This window comes from Haemaphysalis longicornis, unplaced genomic scaffold (genome assembly GCF_048455015.1).
Source record: "Haemaphysalis longicornis isolate Haplotype H1 unplaced genomic scaffold, Haemaphysalis longicornis Haplotype H1 scaffold_2, whole genome shotgun sequence".
Taxonomy (NCBI): Eukaryota; Metazoa; Arthropoda; class Arachnida; order Ixodida; family Ixodidae; genus Haemaphysalis; species Haemaphysalis longicornis.
In genome coordinates this window covers 90,426,689-90,438,334 of record NW_027526295.1, presented here as the reverse complement: position 1 = coordinate 90,438,334, position 11,646 = coordinate 90,426,689, and the positions used below count along the sequence as shown (strand labels likewise).

At 47.8% G+C, this 11,646-nt stretch overlaps 2 non-coding genes across 2 annotated transcripts; both read left to right on the top strand.

Annotated features, from left to right (window-relative positions):
• The first annotated feature begins 4,811 nt into the window (after window positions 1-4,811).
• Window positions 4,812-4,883, top strand: Trnak-uuu (transfer RNA lysine (anticodon UUU)). Its single transcript has one exon. It is a non-coding gene; the product is annotated as a tRNA-Lys (tRNA).
• A 1,370-nt stretch (window positions 4,884-6,253) lies between these two features.
• Window positions 6,254-6,325, top strand: Trnak-uuu (transfer RNA lysine (anticodon UUU)). Its single transcript has one exon. It is a non-coding gene; the product is annotated as a tRNA-Lys (tRNA).
• The last annotated feature ends 5,321 nt before the right edge of the window (window positions 6,326-11,646 follow it).

Below are 11,646 nucleotides of genomic sequence, written 5' to 3'. Positions count from 1 at the left end.
AGAAAACTGTTTCTTCTCCTGGGCACAAAATAGAATCGGTCCTCGCTACTAAGCGGCTTTGCTTCGGTCTTTCGGAAACACTGGAAATGGAGGTATCGGCGATGTGAATGGTGGGTTCGCGACAGGTGATGACCGCTGAGGCCGACGACAGAAAATCCCAACCCAAAATGATTTGATGTGCACATGAGGACAACACTGCGAACTGTATGTGATGACGTATGGAATCGATTAACACACGAGCTGTGCAGAATCCGGAGGGTCGAATCATAACACCGTTGGCTCCACGAAGAGTCGGACCGTTATAGGGCGTTGTAACCTTGCGTAACCTACCGCACAAATCTGCATAAATCACGGAAACACTGGCACCTGTATCGACTAAAGCTTTGGCCCAAACTCCTTCTATCAGAACAGTCAATGTATTTGATGGGGACTTAGGGGGACTTGAAGATTTTACCCATGAGTGCAGTTTCCCCCCAGAAAACTGCTGCTTTAAGTTTTCTGAGAGACGGTCGGCAACGTGAGAGGCAGGGCGGAGAGGAGACGACGACCGGCGGTAAGGCTTAGGTGACCGACTTCGGGGAGAATGTTGCGTGCGAGGCGGGTCATTGGAGTCAGGAAGGGGCGAATAGCGACGGGTAGCTGGCGGAAACGAGGGTTGTCCATAACGGCGTGGGCTATAATCACGGCGTGCGTTCGTAGCGTAACTGTATCGCTCGTCCTGGTGGCGCCGTCGACAAAAACGTGAAATATGGCTCCGGATGCCACAGTAGTAACAAACTGGCCATGAAGGGCGCCAGACGGAATAAGACTGCGGAGTAGAAGAGACCCCAGAAATGGGAGTCACGTGCGCGCCGGATTGCCCCACGTGCGTTAGCGGCGTAGACGTTTGCATGACCGGTGGCAGTGTGGAAGTATAAGTCGCAGGTCATGTGCAGGAGTGCTTAGCCTTGTACGGAGAATCGGTTTTAATAGCGGCCAGCTCATCCCTGATGACATCACGCAGGCCGGGAACCAAGCTTTTTTGTGGAGGTGCGAGCACGGTAGTACTCGGAAGCTGGTGGCGGTTGTCTGGGAGATTGTGCGAGACGTGTCCTTCAAGCTCCTCGCGAATGATCAGCCGAATCATGGCGCGCAAGTCGAAGTCCTTCGAGAAGCCTTCGCCCGACATGGCTGGCTGCACCCTCATAGATTGCGGGTCTTCGAGTCGTTTGCATGCGGCTATGACGTCCTGCACGCGTGAATGGTTCTGCATGGCAAGTGCATGAAAAGCAAACAGGGCAATTCCCTTCAGAATATGCCGAACCCGGTCTTCTTCCGACATGCTGCCGTTCACTTGTCGACACAGGGCTAAGACATCCTCAATGTAGGATTTATAGGTCTCCATGGGATGTTGCACGCGCTCATTGAGTTTTTTCTTGGCTGCTTCAGCGCGCGTGTAGGATGTGCCGAAAATTCAACGCAAGTCAGTGGTAAATTTGTCCCAATGGGTGAAATCTTCGCGATGAATAAAACCAAGTTTTAGCCACCTTGGTCAGACGGAAGGGCACCTCCGCTAGCTTTTAAGAGTCATCCCATCGATTGAAATCACTGACGCGGTTGTAGGAGTCGAGCCACTCTTCGACGTCGTCACCGCGGAGGCCAGAGAAAGATGGAGGATCGCGCTGGGGGCTGGTGATAGTAAAGGTAGGCTCGATCGGGGCTGCAGCGTTGCTGCCCGAGCGGCTGCTCTCGTGCTGCATGGTGCTGGTGGGCAGTAGCATTCGACGACCTGATCGTAGCTCCAGTGGTGCGGAAGCGAGAGGTAGACTTCGGTATCAAAGCACCTTCCACCGCTTGAGAGGCTCTGGGAGTCGCCAGGCGGGAGACTTTATTCGTGCGGTCACAGCGCTAGGAAGGTTTAGCAAGAAAGGCGATGTCGATGACACTGTCGCCGCCGAGATGATGATGCGATGATAATAGGGTGCACACCCAGGAAATGGCGATTCTCCACTTGCTAAAATATAACCTGTACAGCTTCTCACAATATATATATATATATATATATATATATATATAGAGAGAGAGAGAGAGAGAGAGAAACATAGGTCGGTAGTCTACAACGCCTAAGAAGGCATAGGGGTGTAGTTAGGCTCTATTTTTTACTACGGTTAATCTTGTGAAGATTTATTTTTAAATATAAGGAAGAAAGAAAGAAAGAAAAACACGCGCCCAGGGTGGGGAGCGAACCTACGCCTTTCGATTAGATCTCGAATGCCTTACCAATTCGGCTATCTAGGCGACTGTGTTCTCCTTCACTTTCTGGGCTAGTGATATTTACTAGAAGTGTATCTGACGCTTAAGGGTGGTAGCCAGCGCCACTCTGACTACACGGGGAGGAGACCTTCTTTTCAACCCCCGGGGCGTGACTCAAACGTCTACAGCCTGTCATGAGTGGGTAACTGGCGGGAAGCCCTCTTATGGTACCTAGGCATCAAGGCTGCCAGAACCGAGCCCCTCGCTAGGCTTTCGCAGAATAATATAGTAAGGAAATGAGGGGCTCGTTGAGGAAATACAGAAACATAGGTCGGCAGTCTACAACGCCAAAGGAGGCATAGGGGTGTGGTTAGGCTCTATTTTTTACTACGATTAATGATGTTAAGATTTATTTTTAAATATAAGGAAGAACGAAAGAAAGAAAAACACGCGCCCAGAGTGGGGACCGAACCCACGCCTTTCGATTAGATCTCGAATGCCTTGCCAATTCGGCTATCTGGGCGACTGTGTTCTCCTTCACTTTCTGGGCTATTTATATTTACTAGAAGTGCATCTGACGCTTGAGGGTGGTAGCCAGCGCCACTCTGACTACACGGGGAGAAGGGGACCGTCTTTTCAACCCCCGGGGCGTGATTTAAACGTCTACAGCCTGTCATGAGTGGGTAACTGGCGGGAAGCCCTCTTATGCTACCTAGGCATCAAGGCTGCCAGAACCGAGACCCTCGCTAGGCTTTCGCAGAATAATATAGTAAGGAAATGAGGGGCTCGTTGAGGAAATACAGAAACATAGGTCGGCAGTCTACAACGCCAAAGGAGGCATAGGGGTGTGGTTAGGCTCTATTTTTTACTACGGGTAATGATGTTAAGATTTATTTCTAAATATAAGGAAGAAAGAAAGAAAAACACGGTTCTGGCAGCCTTGATGCCTAGGTAGCATAAGAGGGCTTCCCGCCAGTTACCCACTCATGACAGGCTGTAGACGTTTGAGTCAAGCCCCGGGGGTTGAAAAGAAGGTGCCCTTCTCCCCGTGTAGTCAGAGTGGCGCTGGCTACCACACTCAAGCGTCAGATACACTTCTAGTAAATATAAATAGCCCAGAAAGTGAAGGAGAACACAGTCGCCCAGATAGCCGAATTGGTAAGGCATTCGAGATCTAATCGAAAGGCGTGGGTTTGGTCCCCACTCTGGGCGCGTGTTTTTCTTTCTTTCTTTCTTCCTTATATTTAAAAAAATCTTAACATCATTAACCATAGTAAAAATAGAGCCTAACCACACCCCTATGCCTCCTTTGGCGTTGTAGACTGCCGACCTATGTTTCTGTATTTCCTCAACGAGCCCCTCATTTCCTTACTATATTATTCTGCGAAAGCCTAGCGAGGGTCTCGGTTCTGGCAGCCTTGATGCCTAGGTAGCGTAAGAGGGCTTCCCGCCAGTTACCCACTCATGACAGGCTGTAGACGTTTGAGTCACGCCCCGGGGGTTGAAAAGAAGGTCCCCTTCTCCCCGTGCAGTCAGAGTGGCGCTGGCTACCACCCTCAAGCGTCAGATACACTTCTAGTAAATATAAATAGCCCAGAAAGTGAAGGAGAACACAGTCGCCCAGATAGCCGAATTGGTAAGGCATTCGAGATCTAATCGAAAGGCGTGGGTTCGGTCCCCACTCTGGGCGCGTGTTTTTCTTTCTTTCTTTCTTCGTTATATTTAAAAATAAATCTTAACATCATTAACCGTAGTAAAGAATAGAGCCTAACCACACCCCTATGCCTCCTTTGGCGTTGTAGACTGCCGACCTATGTTTCTGTATTTCCTCAACAAGCCCCTCATTTCCTTACTATATTATTCCGCGAAAGCCTAGCGAGGGTCTCGGTTCTGGCAGCCTTGATGCCTAGGTAGCATAAGAGGGCTTCCCGCCAGTTACCCACTCATGACAGGCTGTAGACGTTTGAGTCACGCCCCGGGGGTTGAAAAGAAGGTCCCCTTCTCCCCGTGTAGTCAGAGTGGCGCTGGCTACCACCCTCAAGCGTCAGACACACTTCTAGTAAATATAAATAGCCCAGAAAGTGAAGGAGAACACAGTCGCCCAGATAGCCGAATTGGTAAGGCATTCGAGATCTAATCGAAAGGCGTGGGTTCGGTCCCCACTCTGGCCGCGTGTTTTTCTTTCTTTCTCTCTTCTTTTTTTAAAAAATAAATCTTAACATCATTAACCGTAGTAAAAAATAGAGCCTAACCACACCCCTATGCCTCCTTTGGCGTTGTAGACTGCCGACCTATGTTTCTGTATTTCCTCAACGGGCCCCTCATTTCCTTACTATATTATTCCGCGAAAGCCTAGCGAGGGTCTCGGTTCTGGCAGCCTTGATGCCTAGGTAGCATAAGAGGGCTTCCCGCCAGTTACCCACTCATGACAGGCTGTAGACGTTTGAGTCACGCCCCGGGGGTTGAAAAGAAGGTCCCCTTCTCCCCGTGTAGTCAGAGTGGCGCTGGCTACCACCCTCAAGCGTCAGATACACTTCTAGTAAATATAAATAGCCCAGAAAGTGAAGGAGAACACAGTCGCCCAGATAGCCGGATTGGTAAGGCATTCGAGATTTAATCGAAAGGCGTGGGTTCGGTCCCCACTCTGGGCGCGTGTTTTTCTTTCTTTCTTTGTTCCTTATATTTAAAAATAAATCTTAACATCATTACCAGTAGTAAAAAATAGAGCCTAACCACACCCCTATGCCTCCTTTGGCATTGTAGACTGACGACATATGTTTCTGTATTTCCTCAACGAGCTCCTCATTTCCTTACTATATTATTCCGCGAAAGCCTAGCGAGGGTCTCGGTTCTGGCAGCCTTGATGCCTAGGTAGCATAAGTGGGCTTCCCGCCAGTTACCCACTCATGACAGGCTGCAGACGTTTGAGTCACGCCCCGGGGGTTGAATAGAAGGTCCCCTTCTCCCCGTGTAGTCAGAGTGGCGCTGGCTACCACCCTCAAGCATCAGATACACTTCTGGTAAATATAAATAGCCCAGAAAGTGAAGGAGAACACAGTCGCCCAGATAGCCGAATTGGTAAGGCATTCGAGATCTAATCGAAAGGCGTGGGTTCGGTCCCCAATCTGGACGCGTGTTTTTCTTTCTTTCTTTCTTCCTTATATGTAAAATAAATCTTAACATCATTAACCGTAGTAAAAAATAGAGCCTAACCACAGCCCTATGCCTCCTTTGGCATTGTAGACTGACGACGTATGTTTCTGTATTTCCTCAACGAGCCCCTCATTTCCTCACTATATTATTCTGCGAAAGCCTAGCGAGGGTCTCGGTTCTGGCTGCCTTGATGCCTAGGTAGCATGAGAGGGCTTCCCGCCAGTTACCCACTCATGACAGGCTGCAGACGTTTGAGTCACGCTCCGGGGGTTGAAAAGAAGGTCCCCTTCTCCCCGTGTAGTCAAAGTGGCGCTGGCTACCACCCTCAAGCGTCAGATACACTTCCAGTAAATATAAATAGCCCAGAAAGTGAAGGAGAACACAGTCGCCCAGATAGCCGAATTGGTAAGGCATTCGAGATCTAATCAAAAGGCGTGGGTTCGGTCCCCAATCTGGGCGCGTGTTTTTCTTTCTTTCTTTCTTCCTTATATGTAAAAATAAATCTTAACATCATTTACCGTAGTAAAAAATAGAGCCTAACCACACCCCTATGCCTCCTTTGGCATTGTAGACTGACGACATATGTTTCTGTATTTCCTCAACGAGCCCCTCATTTCCTCACTATATTATTCTGCGAAAGCCTAGCGAGGGTCTCGGTTCTGGCAGCCTTGATGCCTAGGTAGCTTGAGAGGGCTTCCCGCCAGTTACCCACTCATGACAGGCTTTAGACGTTTGAGTCACGCCCCGGGGGTTGAAAAAAAGGTCCCCTTCTCCCCGTGTAGTCAGAGTGGCGCTGGCTACCACCCTCAAGCGTCAGATACACTTCTAGTAAATATAAATAGCCCAGAAAGTGAAGGAGAACACAGTCGCCCAGATAGCCGAATTGGTAAGGCATTCGAGATTTAATCGAAAGGCGTGGGTTCGGTCCCCACTCTGGGCGCGTTTTTCTTTCTTTCTTTGTTCCTTATATTTAAAAATAAATCTTAACATCATTACCAGTAGTAAAAAATAGAGCCTAACCACACCCCTATGCCTCCTTTGGCGTTGTAGACTGCCGACCTATGTTTCTGTATTTCCTGAACGAGCCCCTCATTTCCTTACTATATATATATATATATATATATATATATATATATATATATATATATATCTGCGATGCAGCGATGGCGTAGAGGTAGAACACCCGCCTCGCGTGCAGAAGATCCGTGGTTCGAATCCCGGTGCCTGACAATTCCCACCGGATTAAAAAAAAAATCCGCTATTGATGGAATAGCACAAAGGGGCTTGGGGTGCGGCCCCCGGGGACCATTGCCGGTAATGCACTCCCTCACCAGAGCAGGATTGGCCACCCTGGTGTAGTAACGGCCCTGGTGTAGTAACGGCCCTCAGTCCCCAGCGGCTGCGAAGCAACTGACCACGGCGGCGGTCAGACCTGTGACGCAGCAGAGTGTGCTAAGAATCCCTGGATCCGGGCAGGCCGCCAATGGAATCTGAACCTGGCAACGTTTAACGCGCGAACCTCATCTAGCGAAGCAAGTTTCGAGGGGTTGCTAGAGGAACAAGAGGGCATTAAATGGGATGTAATAGGGCTTAGCGAGAATAGGAGGGCAGGCGAAGCCTTTACGGTGCTGAAAAATGTACACGCCCTATGTTACCGTGATCTAGAGGACAGAAGAGAACTGGGAATGGGATTTCTATTCATAGCGTGCAACATAGACGAATACTATAGCGTTAACGAACGGGCAGCAGGACTTGTAATTAGAGTCAATAAGAGGTACAAGCTCAAGGTGGTACCAAGCTACGCGCCCACATCCAGCCACGACGACCAAGTTGTGGAACGCCTCTATGAAGATGTGGAATCGGTAATGGCTAAATTAAAGACACAGTATACCGTAGTTATGGGGGACCTCAATGCTAAATTAGGCAAGAATCAGGCTGGAGACAAGGCAGTTGGGAACTATGGTCTGGGCTGAAGAAATAGCAGGGGGGACCTACCAGTTGAGTTTGCAGAACGGAATAACCTCCGCATAATGAATACCTTCTTCTGTAAACTGGAGAGTCGGAAGTGGACCTGGAGGAGCCCGAATGGGGAGCACAAAATTGAAATAGACTTCCTATTATGCGATAACCCTGGCGTCGTGCAGGATGTGGAAGTGCTCGGAAGGGTAAGGTGTAGTGACCACCGTATGGTAAGATCTCGAATTAGGGTAGATTTCAGGAGAGACCGCAACAAGCTAGTACGAAAGAAGCCGATAAACGAACTAACAGTAAGACGTAAAGTAGAAGAATTCAGGATCGCGCATCAGAACCGATATTCCGCCCTTAACGACGAAGCCGAGCTTACGACACAGGAAGCCAGCGACAACCTTACACGCATCATCATGGAGTGTGCATTAGAATTCGGGGGCACTATGGCTAGACAGGATACTGATAAACTTTCACATGAGACGAAAGATCTAATCAGAAAACGGCAAACCATGAGAATCTCCACCGCAGCTGACAGAATAGAACCAGCCGAGCTCTCGAAGTTAATCAATAGGCGTAAGACAGCTGACGTATGGAAGTATAATATGGAGAGGATCGAATATGCTGTAAAGAACGGAGGTAGCCTGAAAGCAGTGAAGAGATGTCTTGGCGTGGGGAAAAATCAGATGTATGCACTTAAGGATAAGCAAGGCAATGTCATCACAAATAGGGATAAAATAGTCACAGTGGCCGAGGAGTTCTATAGGGATCTGCACAGTAGCCGGGACATACAGGATAATGACGAACGAGACAGTACTTCAGAGGAGATAGACATCCCACCAGTAACGACCGAAGAAGTAAGGAAGGCTTTGAAAGAAATGAAAGGGGGCAAAGCACCTGGTGAGGATCAGATAACAGCAGACCTCCTGAAGGATGGCGGAGAAATTGTACTTCAAAAACTGGCAAACCTGTATACGCAATGCCTAATGACCGCAATGGTACCGGAATCTTGGAAGAACGCGAACATCATCCTAATCCATAAGAAAGGCGACATGAAGGACTTGAAAAATTACAGGCCGATCAGCTTACTGTCAGTCGTCTACAAGGTATTTACCAAGGTAATCGCTAACCGAATCTCTGCAGCCTTAGATTTCAGTCAACGTAAAGAACAAGCAGGGTTCCGTAAAGGTTATTTAACAATGGACCATATTCACACGATCAATCAGGTGATAGAGAAGTGCGCTGAGTGTACTGAACCCCCATATATAGCCTTCATAGATTATGAGAAAGCATTTGACTCGGTCGAAACCCTAGCCGTCATTCAGGCATTACGGAACCAGGAGGTAGATGAGCATTATGTAAGAATACTAGAGGATATCTAGAGTGGGTCTACAGCTACCATCATCCTTCATAGGAAGAGCAGTAAAATACCTATAAGGAAGGGTGTCAGACAAGGAGACACAATCTCTCCAATGTTATTTACAGCATGCTTACAAGAAGTATTCCGAACGTTGGATTGGGAACAGGTGGGAGTAAGGGTTAATGGAGAATACCTCAGTAACCTCAGATTTGCTGATGACGTTGCCTTGCTAAGTAACTCGGGGGACGAATTGCAAAGCATGCTTTCCGCAATGGGCGAACAGAGTAGAACCGTGGGCCTGAAAATTAATATGCAGAAAACTAAAGTAATGATCAATAACCTCGGGACAGCACAGTAGTTTGAGATAGGTGGCGAGGCAGTGGAAGTGGTAAGCGAATATATCTACTTAGGCCAAGTTGTGACCCCAGATCCCAACCATGAGGCAGAGATAATTAGAAGGATCAGAATGGGGTGGGGTGCATATGGCAGACATCCTCAGATAATGAATAGCAGCCTACCATTGTCGCTGAAGAAGAAAGTGTATGACAGCTGCATCTTACCAGCATTCACGCACTGATATGTAAAATGATAGGTGTAACATTAAGGGACAAGAAGAGAGCGGAGTGGGTCAGAGCTAACTGGTGTTAAGGACATATTAGTAGAAATTAAGAAGAAGAAATGGACGTGGGCAGGGCATGTAATGCGAAGGCAAGATAACCGCTGGTCATTAAGGGTAACAGAGTGGATCCCTAGAGAAGGCAAGCGTTGCAGGGGGCGGCAGCAAGTTAGATGGGCAGATGAGATTACGGCGTTTGCGGGGATAAATTGATCACAGTTGGCACAGGACCGAGGTAATTGGAGAATAATGGGAGAGGCCTTTGCCCTGCAGTGGGCGTAGATAGGCTGGTGATGATGATATATATATATATATATATATATATATATATATATATATATATGTGTATATATATATATATATGTGTATATATATATATATATCTATATATATATATATATATATTTATATATATATATATATATATATATATATATATATATATATATATATATATATATATATATATATATATATATATATATATATATATATATATATATTCATATATATTGTCACGTTGCCAAAAACGTCGCAGTTGTCTTCAATGAAAACGAGTTTATTGTAGCGAACTTGTGCTCCCCTAAATACTCAAAAGAATACCGAGGCGGCGAAGCAGCGGTCAACAGTTGCTTGTGCAGGCGAGGATCGTCAAAACGAATGCCGCGACGTCTGCCCTGCAGGCTTTTATCTTTCGGCGCGAGTATTTCTGGAACCGTCGATTTACATTCGTAACATTGTAGATCAGAGAAGATTATTCTGACCTAGTGACGTTAAGATGAAACAGTCTGCTTATCTGAATGAGATAGCCCTTGCGGCATAAAATATAAAGAATGAACAACGCGCTTCGCTTGGGACACGGATAAAAGAGCCGGGCTTGGCCGGACAGTAAAACAAACAATAAATAAACAAACCCACACGTGGTTTGCAGCATTAATCCCCCTCTAAGAGTGCATCGACCCGATGCTAAAACAAAAGACAATGCAAACAAACAACAACAAAGTCGGCCATCTTGCATAGTAAGGTTTAAAGCGAACCACGCGTACGACTCCGGGCCGCGTGCTTCGTCCTGATGTTCTGGAATGAGTATCAGGGATCACCTCGTATGTGAGTTTCCCGACACGTCGTAGAATCTGGTAGGGTCCGAAATACCGTCGCAGAAGCTTTTCACTGAGTCCGCGCCGTCGGATAGGAGTCCAAATCCAAATGTGATCCCCTGGGTGGTACTTGGCGTCTTGGCGTCGGAGGTTGTAGCGCCCGGCATCTACCAGCTGCTGGTCAGTTCTACGAATTCGAGCGAGCTGGCGGGCCTCCTACGCACGCTGAAGGTATCCTTGGACGTAGGGGTTGAGGTCGTTGTCTTCTACATGCGGAAGCATGGCGTGGGGCATCGTAGTCGCCCGTCTTCCGTAGACAAGCTCAAACGGCGTCATCTGCGTAGTTTACTGGATAGCCGTGTTGTACGCAAACGTGGCATACGGGAGCACTTCGTCCCATGTCTTATGTTCAACGTCGACGTACATTGACAGCATATTGACAGTCACCACGCCGACCCTCTCCGCACCGCCCCCCCCCCCCCGCTCCCCCCCACCGACCCCCTCGTTTTGCAGACGCCGGCACAACAAGGTTCCACTCAGGGGCGAAGGATGTGTTCTACGAACTTATAAGGGACAAAAAAGGGGGAAAAAAGAAAAAAACAGTTATGGCATGATTATTCCTTCCACCCTCCTTTATAACATCTCAGGGTGGTTACGTCAGTTTCTAAAGCAACTCAATCTCCCTGTGGTTTAATTTATTCCTTCGGCAAACGTCCGAAATTTATGTATAAAGAAGGATTCTCTTTGTTCCCGCGCGTATGTGCAGCGGAAGCCGGACTGAATTAAGACGGCCTGTATTTTTGCAAACGAGTGACCCGGGAGTCGGAGATGCCTGGACAGCGGAAGGTCGGGGAGACCCTTCACGTGTTACTTGCGATTGTTAAAGCTTTTGCGGAAAGATGTTTTTGTTTGGCCGATATATTCCTCCTCACAGACAAGGCAGCGGAGTTTGTAGAATATATTAGGGGTGTCGCAGTTGAGATGGTCTTTGATTTTCTATTTAAAGGTTGACCTGGTGACCTGGGCAACATTAGTGCTCTCCATATGGGGACAAATTTTTCAGCGCGGCTTCCCTTATGGCCGGCAGGGTAGAGTTAGCTCAGGTACTTCTGTTTTTTCCCTGACCAAAAGGTCCTCCAAGATTCTGGCCCGTCTGTACACAGGACGGGGCTGAAAAACTGAAAAACAGCCGACAAGTGCTCACTCTGCCTTATGATATTAAA